Below are 16,458 nucleotides of genomic sequence, written 5' to 3' on the forward strand. Positions count from 1 at the left end.
AATCCGATAGCGAATCCAATTAAGCAGCTCAAGCACGACTCAGAAATACTTCACCTTAAAACCGTCACCTAATAGCAATTATAATAATTATAATTACTAATTATTCTAGTTATATAAATTATAAGACGATTGAACTAATTAATTATATTAATTATTACGCAACTTCGTAATTTAAACCCGTCTTAAAAAACAGCTCAGCTAATTATTCATAAATTATAACGATAATTGCATTTACCATTTAACTTATTAATTAAAAACCCGTCTGAATTAACCAACCCATGAATAAACCCGTGTCAACACCCAAATAAACCCGTCTTCAACTAAAACCCAACACCCATTATATAATAATAAAAAAAAACAAGTCATAACCCACACCATGCCCTCACGTCTTCCCTTACCCCACACACACCTCACAACCCCTCGGTAGCACCATACCCGACTCACACAGCTTCCACCGTGGACCACCCAGCCACGGTGGCCACCCCCTGACAAGCACCACTCCCGCCTGACACTCCCTTGCACTCACCATAACAGTAGCCAACAGAAACGAAACAACAACAGCCTGCACCCATAACACAACACGACACACCAAGAACCACCACCCATACACCCACAAACCGGCAACCGCCACCACCTGAAACTCTCTCTGCCATCCTAGCCACGACACTAACCGACCCGTCACAACCACTCACGACCACAACCCACGACACCGCCAACAATAACAACAAGCAACAAAACTCCTCTGTCTTCGCAAAACTCCGTCACCCTTTGAACCACGTGCAACCTTCAGCCTCCCTAGGACCACCAATATGGTCGACTAATCACCCCCGAGCCAACCACCTAAGTCTGGTCTCAAAATAGTCACGGTTCGTGTCGAGTCCAGTGGGTTTAAATCCCCTTGTTAAAACACGGTCTCAATTATGAACCACCACCCCCTGCGTTTTCCGGCCAACCAACCACGGCAAAAACCACCCTTTACCACCACATATGTTTACCCAACACAAGGAACCACCCTACCCCAAACCCAGGTCAGCAAGCCTCTGTTTTCGGTTCAAAACCGTATAATACGTGTAGAACCACATAAGCTACCACCCATAAAAACCCCCTTCAAACACCCCTATTTCGACGGTCAATGGCGGTCAACGACGGATCTTGGTCAGACCCTGATGATCCACGGTCATGGTGACTGTCTTAGTTCGTCAAACGGTAGTCTAGTTTACAAGTTATAGCAAAGCAAAGTATATACATGAGACGGCTTACCTCGAGTTAATTAGCGATATAAATTCCGTCTTAATTCCTTCTACGTCTCCTCCTCTTCTCTCAAATTTTCAGTTTGCATATCATAAACTAGGGCAAGGTATTTATCTCTATTTATATGGTAGGTTTAGATCTATAAGAGAGCAATTAGGCAACTATGTAATTAACTTATTACTATTATTATTATGAATATTATTATTAGAATTACTATTATTATTATTATTATAACATAATTATCATTTATTACCATTATATGAATTATCGTGTATTATTATTACCCAATTTCCATCCCGACTCGCAATTCTATTATTTATTACTTTATTATATCATTCTGTCTTATTCGCAATTATTAAATATTAACCTTTTAACCTTTTAATTAATTATCCAAATTACATAAATCATTCTTGTAAACGCTTACGAAATTACGGGGTATTACAGTCTTCCCCCCTTAAAATGAACTTCGTCCCGAAGTTCGCCGACAACTACCACCACATCACTTATAAACATCCTCACAACTAAGCACCATCTAACATAATCATCCATTTACGATTATCAACCACACCAATCTTATCAGAAGGTATCATAACAATAACTCAAAATATTCGTAGTATCACATTCCTTCCCCCTAAAAATAAACTTCATCCCAGAAGTTCGAAATAACAAACAATCGGAACAACCAAATCCTTACTGGAATGCCACAAAATCAAGAACACACACCGTAACACAAGTCAACTATTATTTCAACACAACTCCAAGTAATGATTAAATGAATAACAAAATCTTTTATTTAGTTCTAAATAGCAAAACCACAACATACAGTATACTCGAACTAGCTTTATTTAAACTCAAATACTTCACTTAACTACCGACGAATACATTGCCAAGATAAATAACAATCTATAACAAAATACACACAATTGTTTAGTCTTTTCTTAATAATGATATCTAACTTAAACATGGATGCAACTAATATAAATAAAAGGCTTAGGGAACACATTCCGCATATCACTAGACATAGTAATCTACTTCATACAATTCACAATATTAAAATATTAAGAAACAAAAACTATCATTTGTTCAAAACTATGGAAAACATGTTACCACTTCTAAAAATCATAGATAACTAATAACACAATTAATTCTTGAGATTTTATACTTTTTTTGAAAATACAGAGAGTTAGTAAACTATGAGAAAAAGAATCAAGTCAAAAACTCATAATATCAATTTGTAATGCATTTTACAAACTACTTGGTCGAAATAGAAATTTCACAAAGCAACTTGTCGAAACTTAGGTCAAATTGTAAAAATCACTATTAATTGTCAAAAATTTACCTTTCAACGTGGCTTATCAATTTAGAAACTTATACGAATATTGTAAACAATAGAGTTGGAATTAAACTAAATCGACAGGTATTTTTTAAACGGCAATTTTTACAAAAACATGGCTCAAAAACATCACCGTACAGGAATATTCTGACCACTGTCCACTAAAATATTTATTTCTCCTAAATCCTTTATCATTTGAACACGAGACCAGTGGCATATGAAAGCTAACTCACAAGGGTATCACATATAAATTTTTTGTACAAGGATTTTTAACAGACGGTAAATGACAGTTAGAACAATCAAGAGTAAAATTTCGCGAAATTGACCAAAATCACATTTTCACAATTCTACACAATAATTAATACTTTACATATTTAGTCATATTCACACCTTCCGCATACATGCCAACATACTTCCTCATATCAACATGATTATAAAAATGTTTAAAATAAATCATGTCACACCACTCCTCCATAAAATAAGGTTACGTCCCAGTAATCGCAATCATCAATGAAACAACATTGAACAAAGCAACGGAACTTTCAAGACAAAACAAACAATATTCATTTTAAATTACCCACAATCTCAAGTATTCTCTCAGGGTTCCCGGTTCAAAACTGAGAGGGCCATGGTACGAATTAAGGGACCCTTCTTAATTGCACTAAGAGCGGCTCCTAACAGTTTCCATCTGGGGTTCATTTTATTTAGACACATCCTAAGTTCATTATTATTCATTGGTTAGGCCTGAGGATCGTTTTGCTCTTATACCACTTTGTAACACCCCCATTTTTTCGGGAGCCTTTAGCTAGACATTCTCAAGAAAATGAGAGTGTTACCATCTCGGTTTCCCGAGGTAGTAGATAACAAAGTCCAACTCACCAAAGTACATTAAATAAAAACTTTAATGATTACATATGTCTTACAATTTTTAATCAACTAGAACTTAATGTAAAAATAAATACAACTCGCAGCGGAAATTAAATAAGTGATATAACTACATTTGTGATCTAGACTCTTGGAGGTCCGAAAGCTCACACGCCCAAGCTCCCCATATCCAGCTAACTCAAAAACTCGTTATTTAAATCGCTCCCCATTTTAGGAAATATTAAATGGTTCACCACAGGATGCAATCAATTAAAGCAGGCATCAATTTTATTTTGACACAGAAGCAAACACGTCAACGAATGGTTGAGTAGGATAAAATACATTAAAACAACCAATCTCTCACAACTATCAATATTCCAATCTCAATTGTTCACATGACACATCTCGACATTACCGTCCACGTTATCCACCAGAGACTAAGCCTGGGGCAGTCCAAATACTCACACACGTTATCCACCAGAGACTAAGCCTGGGGCCTTCCAATTAATCACACACGTTATCCACCAGAGACTAGGCCTGGGGCAGTCCAACTACCACTCATGTTATCCACCAGAGACTAAGCCTGGGGCAGTCCAATTCTCATAAACCATTCCACAATATAATCAGATAAAATATAAACAACTCCAACAATTAACAAAGTTAATCACTCAATTAGCTTAATTAAATAAGCAATAATACACCAATCATCCTTTCAATACATTCTCGTATTAAACACGCAAACTAGATATAGTTGAGTAGATTATCCTACCTCGTAGTAAATATAATCCGATAGCGAATCCAATTAAGCAGCTCAAGCACGACTCAGAAATACTTCACCTCAAAACCGTCACCTAATAGCAATTATAATAATTATAATTACTAATTATTCTAGTTATATAAATTATAAAACGATTGAACTAATTAATTATATTAATTATTACGCAACTTCGTAATTTAAACCCGTCTTAAAAAACAGCTCAGCTAATTATTCATAAATTATAACGATAATTGCATTTACCATTTAACTTATTAATTAAAAACCCGTCTGAATTAACCAACCCATGAATAAACACGTGTCAACACCCAAATAAACCCGTCATCAACTAAAACCCAACACCCATTATATAATAATAAAAAAAACAAGTCATAACCCACACTATACCCTCACGTCTTCCCTTACCCCACACACACCTCACAACCCCTCGGTAGCCCCATACCCGACTCACACAGCTTCCACCGTGGACCACCCAGCCACGGTGGCCACCCCCTGACCAGCACCACTCCCGCCTGACACTCCCTTGCACTCACCATAACAGTAGCCAACAGAAACGAAACAACAACAGCCTGCACCCATAACACAACACGACACACCAAGCACCACCACCCATACACCCACAAACCGGCAACCGCCACCACCTGAAACTCTCTCTGCCATCCTAGCCACGACACTAACCGACCCGTCACAACCACTCACGACCACAACCCACGACACCGCCAACAATAACAACAAGCAACAAAACTCCTCTGTCTTCGCAAAACTCTGTCACCCTTTGAACCACGTGCAATCTTCAGCCTCCCTAGGACCACCAATATGGTCGACTAATCACCCCCGAGCCAACCACCTAAGTCTGGTCTCAAAATAGTCACGGTTCGTGTCGAGTCCAGTGGGTTTAAATCCCCCTGTTAAAACACGGTCTCAATTATGAACCACCACCCCCTGCGTTTTCCATTCAACCAACCACGGCAAAAACCACCCTTTACCACCACATATGTTTACCCAACACAAGGAACCACCCTACCCCAAACCCAGGTCAGCCAAGCCTCTGTTTTCGGTTCAAAACCGTATAATACGTGTAGAACCACATAAGCTACCACCCATAAAAAGCCCCTTCAAACACCCCTATTTCGACGGTCAATGGCGGTCAACGACGGATCTTGGTCAGACCCTGATGATCCACGGTCATGGTGACTGTCTTAGTTCGTCAAACGGTAGTCTAGTTTACAAGTTATAGCAAAGCAAAGTATATACATGAGACGGCTTACCTCGAGTTAATTAGCGATATAAATTCCGTCTTAATTCCTTCTACGTCTCCTCCTCTTCTCTCAAATTTTCAGTTTGCATATCATAAACTAGGGCAAGGTATTTATCTCTATTTATATGGTAGGTTTAGATCTATAAGAGAGCAATTAGGCAACTATGTAATTAACTTATTACTATTATTATTATGAATATTATTATTAGAATTACTATTATTATTATTATTATAACATAATTATCATTTATTACCATTATATGAATTATCGTGTATTATTATTACCCAATTTCCATCCCGACTCGCAATTCTATTATTTATTACTTTATTATATCATTTAAATCTTATTCGCAATTATTAAATATTAACCTTTTAACCTTTTAATTAATTATCCAAATTACATAAATCATTCTTGTAAACGCTTACGAAATTACGGGGTATTACAGTCTTCCCCCCTTAAAATGAACTTCGTCCCGAAGTTCGCCGACAACTACCACCACATCACTTATAAACATCCTCACAACTAAGCACCATCTAACATAATCATCCATTTACGATTATCAACCACCCCAATCTTATCACAAGGTATCATAACAATAACTCAAAATATTCGTAGTATCACATTCCTTCCCCCTAAAAATAAACTTCGTCCCAGAAGTTCGAAATAACAAACAATCGGAACAACCAAATCCTTACTGGAATGCCACAAAATCAAGAACACACACCGTAACACAAGTCAACTATTATTTCAACACAACTCCAAGTAATGATTAAATGAATAACAAAATCTTTTATTTAGTTCTAAATAGCAAAACCACAACATACAGTATACTCGAACTAGCTTTATTTAAACTCAAATACTTCACTTAACTACCGACGAATACATTGCCAAGATAAATAACAATCTATAACAAAATACACACAATTGTTTAGTCTTTTCTTAATAATGATATCTAACTTAAACATGGATGCAACTAATATAAATAAAAGGCTTAGGGAACACATTCCGCATATCACTAGACATAGTAATCTACTTCATACAATTCACAATATTAAAATATTAAGAAACAAAAACTATCATTTGTTCAAAACTATGGAAAACATGTTACCACTTCTAAAAATCATAAATAACTAATAACACAATTAATTCTTGAGATTTTATACTTTTTTTGAAAATACAGAGAGTTAGTAAACTATGAGAAAAAGAATCAAGTCAAAAACTCATAATATCAATTTGTAATGCATTTTACAAACTACTTGGTCGAAATAGAAATTTCACAGCAACTTGTCAGAAACTTAGGTCAAATTGTAAAAATCACTATTAATTGTCAAAAATTTACCTTTCAACGTGGCTTATCAATTTAGAAACTTATACGAATATTGTAAACAATAGAGTTGGAATTAAACTAAATCGACAGGTATTTTTTAAATGGCAATTTTTACAAAAACATGGCGCAAAAACATCACCGTACAGGAATATTCTGACCACTGTCCACTAAAATATTTATTTCTCCTAAATCCTTTATCATTTGAACACGAGACCAGTGGCATATGAAAGCTAACTCACAAGGGTATCACATATAAAATTTTTGTACAAGGATTTTTAACAGACGGTAAATGACAGTTAGAACAATCAAGAGTAAAATTTCGCGAAATTGACCAAAATCACATTTTCACAATTCTACACAATAATTAATACTTTACATATTTAGTCATATTCACACCTTCCACATACATGCCAACATACTTCCTCATATCAACATGATTATAAAAATGTTTAAAATAAATCATGTCACACCACTCCTCCATAAAATAAGGTTACGTCCCCGTAACCGCAATCATCAATGAAACAACATTGAACAAAGCAACGGGAACTTTCAAGACAAAACAAACAATATTCATTTTAAATTACCCACAATCTCAAGTATTCTCTCAGGGTTCCCGGTTCAAAACTGAGAGGGCCATGGTACGAATTAAGGGACCCTTCTTAATTGCACTAAGAGCGGCTCCTAACAGTTTCCATCTGGGGTTCATTTTATTTAGACACATCCTAAGTTCATTATTATTCATTGGTTAGGCTTGAGGATCGTTTTGCTCTTATACCACTTTGTAACACCCCCATTTTTTCGGGAGCCTTTAGCTAGACATTCTCAAGAAAATGAGAGTGTTACCATCTCGGTTTCCCGAGGTAGTAGATAACAAAGTCCAACTCACCAAAGTACATTAAATAAAAACTTTAATGATTACATATGTCTTACAATTTTTAATCAACTAGAACTTAATGTAAAAATAAATACAACTCGCAGCGGAAATTAAATAAGTGATATAACTACATTTGTGATCTAGACTCTTGGAGGTCCGAAAGCTCACACGCCCAAGCTCCCCATATCCAGCTAACTCAAAACCTGCTATTTAAATCTGCTCCCCATTTAACCGGAAATATTAAATGGTTCACCACAGGATGCCATCAATTAAATCAGGCATCAATTTTATTTTGACACAGAAGCAAACACGTCAACGAATGGTTGAGTAGGATAAAATACATTAAAACAACCAATCTCTCACAACTATCAATATTCCAATCTTAATTGTTCACATGACACATCTCGACATTACCGTCCACGTTATCCACGAGAGACTAAGCCTGGGGCAGTCCAAATACTCACACACGTTATCCACCAGAGACTAAGCCTGGGGCCTTCCAATTAATCACACACGTTATCCACCAGAGACTAGGCCTGGGGCAGTCCAACTACCACTCATGTTATCCACCAGAGACTAAGCCTGGGGCAGTCCAATTCTCATAAACCATTCCACAATATAATCGTATAAAATATAAACAACTCCAACAATTAACAAAGTTAATCACTCAATTAGCTTAATTAAATAAGCAATAATACACCAATCATCCTTTCAATACATTCTCGTATTAAACACGCAAACTAGATATAGTTGAGTAGATTATCCTACCTCGTAGTAAATATAATCTGATAGCGAATCCAATTAAGCAGCTCAAGCACGACTCAGAAATACTTCACCTCAAAACCGTCACCTAATAGTAATTATAATAATTATAATTACTAATTATTCTAGTTATATAAATTATAAAACGATTGAACTAATTAATTATATTAATTATTACGCAACTTCGTAATTTAAACCCGTCTTAAAAAACAGCCCATCTAATTATTCATAAATTATAACGATAATTGCATTTACCATTTAACTTATTAATTAAAAACCCAACTGAATTAACCAACCCATGAATAAACACGTGTCAACACCCAAATAAACCCGTCATCAACTAAAACCCAACACCCATTATATAATAATAAAAAAAACAAGTCATAACCCACACTATACCCTCACGTCTTCCCTTACCCCACACACACCTCACAACACCTCGGCAGCACCGTACCCGACTCACACAGCTTCCACCGTGGACCACCCAGCCACGGTGGCCACCCCCTAACCAGCACCACTCCCGCCTGACACTCCCCTGCACTCACCATAACAGAAGCCAACAGAAACGAAACAACAACAGCCTGCACCCATAACACAACACGACACACCAAACACCACCACCCATACATCCACAAACCGGCAACCACCACCACCTGAAACTCTCTCTGCCATCCTAGCCACGACACTAACCGACCCGTCACAACCACTCACGACCACAACCCACGACACCGCCAACAATAACAACAAGCAACAAAACTCCTCTGTTTTCGCAAAACTCCGTCACCCTTTGAACCACGTGCAACCTTCAGCCTCCCTAGGACCACTAATATGGTCGACTAATCACCCCCTAGCCAACCACCAAAGTCTGGTCTCAAAATAGTCACGGTTCGAGTCGAGTCCAGTGCGTTTAAATCCCCTTGTTAAAACACGGTCTCAATTACGAACCACCACCCCCTGCGTTTTCCGGCCAACCAACCACGGCAAAAACCACCCTTTACCACCACATATGTTTACCCAACACCAGGAACCACCCTACCCCAAACCCATGTCAGCCAAGCCTCTGTTTTCGGTTCAAAACCCTGTAATACGTGTAGAACCACATAAGCAACCACCCATAAAACCCCCTTCAAACACCCCTATTTCGACGGTCAATGGCGGTCAACGATGGATCCTGGTCAGACCCTGATGATCCACGGTCATGGTGACTGTCTTAGTTCGTCAAACGGTAGTCTAGTTTACAAGTTATAGCAAAGCAAAGTATATACATGAGACGGCTTACCTCGAGTTAATTAGCGATATAAATTCCGTCTTAATTCCTTCTACGTCTCCTCCTCTTCTCTCAAATTTTCAGTTTGCATATCATAAACTAGCGCAAGGTATTTATCTCTATTTATAGGGTAGGTTTAGATCTATAAGAGAGCAATTAGGAAACTATGTAATTAACTTATTACTATTATTATTATGAATATTATTATTATTAGAATTACTATTATCATTATTATAACATAATTATCGTTTATTACCATTATATGAATTATCGTGTATTATCATTACCCAATTTCCATCCCGACTCGCAATTCTATTATTTATTACTTTATTATATCATTCTGTCTTATTCACAATTATTAAATATTAACCTTTCAACCTTTTAATTAATTATCCAAATTACATAAATCATTCTTGTAAACGCTTACGAAATTACGGGGTATTACAGTACCTATCAGTGTCTACATGTGCCAGGTCACGAGGGAAGACAGGGAAGATAGAGCGGGCAAGGTAGATGGCTATGCCACCACAGACAATGGTGCCCGACTTCTTCTTCCCAACAGTGTTAAAATACTGAGCAGTCAAATAGGCGATGTTAAGAACAAAGGAGCCCTCGCTATCAATGTTTAGATAGCCCCCGAGAATCGATAACTCAACATTATTAATGTTATTGGGCTCTTTACGGCCTAAAATCATCCCACCAATGAGACGCAAGAAGTAACGGGCCGGGGGGAGGTGGACATGAGCGAGTCTGCGCTCCTCAAAGGGCGTCTGTGACAAAGTCCTCCAAAAAATATGTAGGACCTTCCTAGGAGGGTCCGACTCACTGTGGGAAGACAGTCCTAACCTACTACCAAACTCATCTAAGGTCCAGGTCATAGTCCGATTAAACAACCGGAATGAGACACACGCACAGTCTCGGTCAGTGGCGTAGGCAGCAGCAGAAAAAATGAAGGAGCTGAAAAACTCAAGGGTCAGCTCCTTATAGGTCAAGGCACTCATAGTGGTCAGTCCAGTCATCCCCGCCCCGTTCAAAATCTCAGCTACAGGCTCGTAAATACCCAACTACCCAAGGGATTTCCGACACAAAAATTTAGTAGACGCAAAGTCACAACTCTCTAAGTCGAAAAAGCGGGTACGATGAATAGAGTTAACAAAACGTACCTGTGGGTAGTCGGGATGTGGGTCCAAGGACTCATCGGCACGGAACGTGGCACGTCCAGCAGCAGGCGTACCTCATCCTCGACCCCGTCCACGCCCTCCAGTACCCGAAGAAGAAGCGAGTCCAGTAGTGACTGGGCGGGGTACTAGGACAGCCCTGTAAGCAGCTGTGACAGCTGGTGACGACGCAGCAGGGGTCGTCACCGTAGAAGGAACGGTACCAGAAGCAGTAACAGTAGTTGCAGCAGCAGTAGAACCAGAAACGACGGTGGCAGCAGCAGCGACCACCGTCTCAGTCAAGGATAGGGTAACAGTCGAGCTAGTCGAAGATATTGTGTTACTATCCATCCTAATCAATCAAGTAAGGGCAAAACCTAATCAATTTAGCAATTAAACACGAATTTCCCCTAATTCAACACGAATTTCCGAAAAATTCGAACCCTAGATGCCTAAATCAGGTCGAAAACAACAATAAATTAACAAAAATGAAAGGGGAAAACTTACTTGATTGATAACCCACAAGAGAAAGCAAGGAAATCGACAAAAATTGCAGCAAATTAGTTGAATTAAAATTCGACTCGCACAAACCCTAATACCCAATTTGAACCGCAACAAACACGAAATTGAAAGGGAAAATTGACGGTTTTTGTCGAAAATCAATTTATAAACATAAAGTGGGTGGTGATTTTGGTAAAAAGAGAAGAAAAAGGAGGAATTTGGGGGGTATTGTCGAAGGGTTTATCGCATAAACTTAGAGGGAGATATGTTAGACTGAAAATAGAAGTTGAAAAGAAATACTTCCTGCGTTTAATAGGAATAGTCACTCGATCGAGTGATTTGAAACCACTCGATCGAGGACTTCATCATCCATGCTGCTCGATCGAGTAAAAATATCCTCGATCGAGAACTCCTTCCTTTTGACAATTCGATCGAGAGCTATAAACTGCTCGATCGAACAAAAATCCTGGGCAATCCTCTCGATCGAGTACAAAAAGTACTCGATCGAGGTGTTTTCATATGGCAGACGTCCCAATGCGATATATATTCCCCAAACATGCATAGAAACACGCAAAAATACATCCCGCAAATACCAAATTACAAAAATAAGCAGTCTATATTCGGTTTTCGCTAAAACTAACTAAGCTACTGTCTAACAGTCTAAAAACGCAATTAAAATGTCTTAACGGAAATTCAAAATTACAAATTGTTACAAGGGGGCATTCCCCGCTTATCGTCCAAAACACTATAGTAACCCACAAGAGGGCTTCTGACTGGAGGAGGTCCCTTCAGCATCTCGGACCGTCCTCTTTGATCGCCACGAGGTTGAACTCGAACTGATGGAAGGAGAATAGTTGGCATCTACGTACGCTCTAACTTTCTTCTTCTTCTTGACATTCCCATCTGCATTGGTGGCATTCCCATCACTTGAATTGAACTTTACTGTACCTTGACCGATAGCATCTCCAGCATCCACTCTATCTGTACCTGCAGCAAGGAAAACAGCAGAATGGTCCTCCTTTTCGCTCTCAATCTGAGGCGGAGGGATTACAATAGCAGCGCAATATTCAATATTCACAGCTGGAGTGTCTGTATCTGGGTCAATAGAGGGTAGGGCATTGCAAGGTTAAACTTGCATGGGAGCCCTACGAGATTTAGACTGATGAAATATCAGCTCCTCGTCTCCTACCTCAAAATGTAAGGGTCTTGCCCCCGACGTCCATTACTGCACGAGCAGTAAATAAAAATGGTCGCCCTAAAATAATAGGGGTATGAGTGTCCTCAGGTATGTCTAAGACCATAAAGTCTGCGGGAATAAAGAATCTCCCGATCTTTACAAGTATGTCCTCTATAACTCCTAGTGGCCGTGATATACTACGGTAGGCCATCTGAACGGTCATATTGGTACAATTAAACTTGGTCAAACCGATTCTCTTAGCGAGAGACAACGGTAAGACACTCACTCTAGCTCCTAAATCGCATAGCGCGTTGTTGATGGGTAAGTTTTCAACGGTGGGGTCAACACAATTACCGCCAACAATAATAACCCAATTTAGTTGTAAATCGGGGTCGAACACGAAGACGGCGGGGGTTTCCACTTAGCCTAACTAAGAGCCAAGTCTAGTCAAAAATGAAGGAAAAGGGTTTTGATTTTAACTACTAGAGCAACTAAATAAACGATTGAATGAAGATGAATACGATTGATTAAGAGACTAGGGTCTTCGGGGTCACCTAAATGAACTAAGGGCGACAAGTCAATAAAATAGTCTAAGGTGAGGGTTCGTCTTAGAGGCGGTTACCAACTTTCGTTGAGCAACAACTATTTAAAAACATGCAACAAGACCACCAACAAATTTTCATTCAAAGGAGGAATTAAGTTATTAAGACAAAAAGACACAAGCTTTCACTCACACAATTCGTCAAACACCTTGTATGCAATGCTAAGAAAGACAAATTCCTACTCCAAAGACTCAAAACTTATCAACTAATCATGCCCACTAATCCTATTTAGGCTCCCCTTAAACCCTAGAAGGGTAACTACTCACTCATGTTGGAGTTAATCATGCTAATAAGAGGAGAAGAACAAATAACATAAAGAGAAAACATGGAGATGATTATACCAATTATAAGAGACAAAAACAAAATGTAAACAAATGATTAACAAGTAAATAAGAGAGGAGATATACCAACACAAGTAAAGGTGATTGCTTGATTGAATAATAAGAAGGAAAACCTTCAAAATCCCCCAATACAATCTTCAAAAACCAAGTGTAAACAATTGATTCTTACTAATACTAACTAATTTTACTAAGTAATTAATAATTATTAAGGAAAGATTAAGGCTTGATTAAGAAAAGATTACAATAAATATGGAAAGTTTTCAGATCTAGGGTTGTGTTTTCAATTGATTAGGGGAGGGGTATATATAGTGTTACATTGGATTAAGGGAGGAAAAGAGAAAAAGCCCATTTGCGTGCTGCGTATTTCTGTGCCGGCGGGCCGGCTGCTGGCCTCCTGTGCCGGCAGCGAGTTCTTCAAAAACTTGGAGAAAATAAATGTTGTGTATTTCCCTGCCGGGTGGGCTTCTGTCGCCGGCCGCGCAGAGAATTCTTCTTCTTGACTTTTTCTTCCATTTCTTCATGTAGAGTTGCCCCCTGCCGGTGGACCGGCTGCCGGCTGCCTATGCCGGCAGCGCGTTCTACAACTTCTTGGCCAAAAACTTCTTTACAGAATGTTGAGTGTTGGATTTGTGTTCCCTGCCGGTGGGCCGGCTGCCGGCCTGCCGGCAGAGAACATCTTCTAGCTTGTTTTTCCTCTTTTCTCCTCACAGCACCATCCCCTGCCGGTGGGCCGGCTGCCGGCCTGCCGGCAGAGGATTGTCCTCAGCTCCTCATTTCCCTTTTCTTCATGTAAAGGCATTGGAATGCCTTTCTTGCCCCAATTCCTCTATACTCGACTCGGTTCCTACAAACGGATACACAAAATCACAAGTACGGGGATTGGGCACAAAATGCAAGGAAAGGCACACTAAACCGACTCGATATGAGACGGAATGCGTAAAATAAAGAGGGAAATTCGGCACAAATAAATCCTATATCAGTTGTCAATCAAGTGGGTCCCTATATGACAAGGAATTGAAAAGCTACCTGGGTCTGATTGTTTATGTGGTGTCTTATTCTGAACTAAGGCGGTCCCTACTTCAGTCAAAGCCACCGTTTTGTGGTCATTTATGTGTCTCTTACGCAATAAAATTTCTTTCATGAATTTCATGTAAGAGGGAACCTGGGTAAGCAATTCGGCGAAGGGAACGTTGACATGAAGGCTTTTCAGGATCTCAGCAAACTTCCCGAACTGTTAGTTAGCCTTGTTGTTCTGCAATCGCCTTATAAAGGGCACCGTGATAGGAATTTCGAGCCCTTTATTCCTTTCTTCCAATGTCTCGATAGGTTCAAACTCATTTCTGTTCAATTGATCTCTTTTACCTCTCGATCGAGGTCTTTCAGCAACTTTTTCACTCGATCGAGCTATTTCAGCTTCTCGATCGAAACCTTCTTTATCAGCATTGGTCGATCGAGGCAAGTTATCACTCGATCGAACAATTTCTTCAGAATTTTCCCTCGATTGAGGAATTTCACCCTCTCGATCGAATCCCTGATTATCAACTTTACTCGATCGATCCATAATGCCACTCGATCGAGTAATATCTTCAACAATTCCTCTCGATCGACCTCCAAAAATGAGTCGATCGATTATTTTCTTCGGATTAAGCATGGTTTCGTCAATGGATGACTGTTCACTGCCTGCAACATCGCTTTCTGGGTCTGATATGTCCTCAACAGTTGATAATTTGGGTCCTTGATAAGAAAGACCACTGCGCAAATTAATCAGATTTATCGTCTCGTGTGGATTCTTCTCAGATTGAGACGTTAAATGACTCGGCTTCCTTGTAGATTGGCTAGCGGCAAGTTGAGCTACTTGGGTCTCGAGTGACTTTATTGATGCTTCTTTCTGTTGGTCACTCATCTGCAACTACTTAGTCAATGATTGGATCATCGACTTCAACTCAGCTAACTCACTAACTCCATTAGAAGAAGCTCCTTGATGCAGCGGTGGAAAGGATGGAGGCTTTTGAAAGCCTTGTTAAGCTTTGTGAGGAGGAACATAAGCTTGTTGCTGTTGCGGAGGAGGTGTAGGATTCAACACATTATGACTAGTCCATCTCAAATTGGGATGGACTCCACTCTGATTATTATAATAGGAACCTCCTCCTTGCCTATATTGCTGAAAGGCAAGGACTTGCTCCTTCTCAGTTAGACAATCAACAGCAGTGTGACCGTCATTACTCCCACATCTCTCACAAGTAACGGTTTCTTGTCTAGACAACAAGTGAACCGTCTGTTGATCACCAGCATGTTGCAACTCTAATTTATCAAAACGGGCATTCATGGCTTCCAACTGAGCCACTACATCATTATCAACTGAATGAACTGTGCGAATACCATCTCTTGGGTTCCCATACTCAGCACAATGGGTAGCCATCTCCTCAATAATTCATTCCCCATCCTTTGTCATCATCATTGTTCTTCTGAAATCGCCCATTAGATGAGGCGTCCAATATAGCACGGTGGTCGTCATACAACCCATTATAGAACTAATTGCACAAGAACCACTGATCAAAACTATGATGAGGAAGAGACCTCACCAACTTCTTGAAACGACACCAAGCTTCATAAAAATTCTCATCAGGTGCCTGCTTGAAACATGTAATTTTTCCTCTCAACTGATTGGTACGTTGTGGAGGAAAGTACCTTTTATAAAAGGCAAGGGCAAGAGTCTCCCAGTTGGGGATACCGGCTGTAGTACGATCAAGATCAGTGAGCCACTCACGGGCTCCGTCGGTCAAAGAGAAAGGAAACGGGACTTCCTTAATCTTATCATGGGTCACTTCCTTAGTGGCGGGAATGGTAGAGCAATAGTCAGTAAAGACCTCCATATGTTTTCGCGGATCTTCACCCGCCACACCCCGAAATAGATTTCGTTCGACCAAATTAATATAGGATGGTCGGATGTCAAAAGTATTACCATCCT

The 16,458-nt window shown here is 39.4% G+C and overlaps 1 non-coding gene across 1 annotated transcript; it reads left to right on the forward strand.

Moving 5' to 3' along the window:
* Positions 1–16,046: 16,046 nt before the first annotated feature.
* On the forward strand, positions 16,047–16,152 carry LOC141650368 (small nucleolar RNA R71). The gene has a single exon (XR_012546407.1). It is a non-coding gene; the product is annotated as a small nucleolar RNA R71 (small nucleolar RNA).
* The last annotated feature ends 306 nt before the right edge of the window (positions 16,153–16,458 follow it).

Source organism: Silene latifolia, chromosome 3 (assembly GCF_048544455.1).
Source record: "Silene latifolia isolate original U9 population chromosome 3, ASM4854445v1, whole genome shotgun sequence".
Taxonomy (NCBI): domain Eukaryota; kingdom Viridiplantae; phylum Streptophyta; class Magnoliopsida; order Caryophyllales; family Caryophyllaceae; genus Silene; species Silene latifolia.